This window comes from Bidens hawaiensis, unplaced genomic scaffold (assembly GCF_021521415.1).
Source record: "Bidens hawaiensis isolate Kalapana, Puna unplaced genomic scaffold, B.hawaiensis_p1.1 tig00021498_1, whole genome shotgun sequence".
NCBI lineage: Eukaryota > Viridiplantae > Streptophyta > Magnoliopsida > Asterales > Asteraceae > Bidens > Bidens hawaiensis.
Genome location: NW_027493335.1, coordinates 108,529 through 111,795, shown reverse-complemented (window position 1 = coordinate 111,795; position 3,267 = coordinate 108,529).

The window sequence follows — 3,267 nt, the reverse complement described above, 5'->3', positions numbered from 1 at the left end:
GTGCGTCGCTTCATTGGCGTATCCTTCCCATTGACGTGCCGATAGCGGCACGGGGAAATTCCCTTCTAATTGTTTGTTGAGCCAATGATTATCCGCCACATTTAAGACTCCTATTACCGGGATCTGAGATACTGGTTTCGGACTCATTCTCATTGGGAAGTAACTCTTACCAGAGGTCAGATGGAGATTGATTAAAACACAGTCATACGTCTGAGCCACTACGTGTCCGTGACCTGGTAACTTAAACCACCTACTCTTTTGCTGGAATAAAGCAGACGTCCAGTAGTCCAGCGAATCACGAACCGTGTCATAATTACCGTTTATCTCGTAGTTTAACCTATGCGTCCACCACGATTTGTTAGTGTCCATCTCATTCCTCATGCTTGCTCTGACCTCCTTCCAGTTCATTTGACACATGCCTAAGCCGACTGCGATTGCTCTGAAACCGCAATTACCATCTGGCTTTACATCTTTTATACCTGAAATGAACGGGTATGCCAAGGTGGGAATGAGGTGCCTATAACTTTCTATGATTGGGACCCCCTTTGGGTCACACAGTAATGGAAAACCAAGGTCGGTTGGAGTCTCTTGCCTTTTAGATGAGTGTTTCGGTGGTTTAGGTACCTTAAACCGGGCCTGAGACTGAGACTGTGAACGCGACAATGAATGGGTGGGGGCTTCGGGTGTTGGTTCCCGTGACAGAGAGGGGGCATAGGAGTTGTGTCTGTGGGGATCAAAAGACATGGGGGGGCGTAGGAGCTGTGTATGTGGGGATCAAATGACGGGGTGGGGGCGTAGGAGCTGTGTTTGTGGGGATCAGTTGACGGGGACGGGGAGTACGACCTGTGTCTGTGGGTATCAGTTGACGGGACGGGGAGTACGAGCTTTGTCTAGGGGTATCTCTTTTCTTGGCTTGTTGGTTTAGATTTGAACGCCTCCTAGGGTCCTCTCGTTTCTCAGGCTCCTCCTTGTTTGATTTCCCAGGAAGAACAGACATTATCTTTGAGAATAAACTTTTTTTTTTGCATTTGGTTGTTTAGTCCTAGAACTTGTTTTTTCACACATTCCAGTTCCGCTTCATAGTCTGGTTCTTCGTGTCCAACAGACGCCAGACTGAAATTGAGCTTCCTCCAAAAAGGGGTATATGTCTTTTAATGGAATGTGTATATTGTTAATAGTGTACCAGTTAAGCTTACAAGCACACGGCAAGCCCCATGATGTTTGTAACCGGTGGTCGCACTCCATCCCCGTATCTTGCAATGTGTCAAGCAAGGTAAGCTCTTTGTCAAGTTTAGCGATAAAAAGTGACACCCTGTTATGTAGCTTGTCAAACAAAGTCAACTTATGGTACTTCTTGATCCTAATACGAGATTCTTCAAGGATCGCACTGATTTCTTCCACTTGGGAATTCACGACTTCAAGGGAAAACGCCGCAATAGAGTCTAGCGAATTGTTCGGCCCTGGAAGGCATCTCTTCAAGTTCGCGTGCCGGCCCTCTACTCTGTTTGTTGTATGCTCGCCGAAGTTTAGTCAGTCGTCAATCCAACACGGCACGAACTTCTCTTTGTAGGGTACCAACCGGTTGTCGCGAATATAATACCAAGCCTCTACAAACAAATAATAAAAAAATCATTTTAGCCCATGTACAACTAGAATCTAAAATCATGTGTACATAAAGGACAAAGACTTACCACGTTTGCCGTGTCCAGCTAACGCTACTTCCATTTGATCGCAATTGTAGTCGTACATAGATTTTGTTGGCGAGGCATACAGTACTTTCCACCAGTAATTGTATGATTTAAAGATATCATCCTGGAAAAGACTCTTATGTTTTCTCTGTATGTTCTGCATGATGTGCCACCTACAAAGGTTTTTGGTAGCATTGGGAAAGACTGTTTCACAGGCATTCATCAAGGCTTGGTCCTTGTCAGTCAGGATGACACGCGGCTCCCTGCAATCGACGAGCATGTGTTTAAGGCGTTCCAGGGCCCATGTGAAGTTACACTCTTGCTCCCTAAAGATAACTGCGTGCGCAATACAGAAAGACTTTGATGTCGACGTCACACCAACAAACTGAACGAACGGCCACTTGTACATGTTGGTGTTGTATGTCGTGTCAATCAACAACAAATCTGGGAACGCACGCCACATCGTATGCGACTTCTCGTGACAAAAGAAAACATTCTCCGTCCTATTGGTGGAAGGATTCTCCCATGTGTAAAAGGTAAACCCATGGGTTTGAAGAAAATTTTCAAGTACCTACGTTGGGTTTAACAAAAAATTAATAAATATTACAAATATTCTTATTAAACACCATTATTATAATAAAATGATATTACAAATAATATTCTTATTAAATCTTACAGAATATATATATATATTTTATATATGATAAAACAAAACAATATATATTCTAAATAATATATATTAAAAAGACACTTACAAAATAATAATATTCTGAAAACAAGTACCTGCATGGGGGTTTCACCAATTTTATCTTGGTCATCAATAAGCTTCACGACGTTGTATATATCTCTAGTAATACATTTGTTACCGGGAAACCTTTTCTTTATGGCTGACTTAATTTGAGCAGCCCTCAGACCCTACCTATGCAACGTCGCAACCATATCAATTTCCTCGTCGGTCAGTTTCCTTAGTGCCGGGTGCCCCTCCTTAAACAAAACAGGTTCGTGGTTGTGCGTCTCGTTGACAACCTCTAGCTTCCAACAACCACCTGGAGCGTGGTACCTCCCGACAAGTTTAAATAGACAGCCCCTTTTAATACTCCCGGTATGCCTCACCGTTCCCTTGAGTTTTGGTTCCCCACCTCGATTGCATACAAGTTCAACACTTCTCACCCTTGAACGTTGCACTGAGATAACATAACCATGCTCACGTCCTGTCTTCTTAACCCAATCCACCAACTCAGCAACAAAATCAAAATACTTATATCAAATAATGTAAATAAAGTAATATTTAGTAACGTGTTGAAAAAGAATTATAATAATTTTTTTTAAAAAAAAAGGTCATACATTATTAGTTACATAAGAAAATGTCGTCTCCCGTATGTAACGATCACCACCATCATCGTCATCATCATCAACATCAACATCGCCATCGCCTCCTTTTCCGTGAGCCTCTTGAATGCCATCAACGACGTTGCTCGTGACTGGTCTTGCCATGTATGGTTGCTCTCCTAAAGGTAACTGGTACGAATTCTGGGTTTCGTAATACGGACCGTCTACATGTAACTGCTGCGAAGACTGA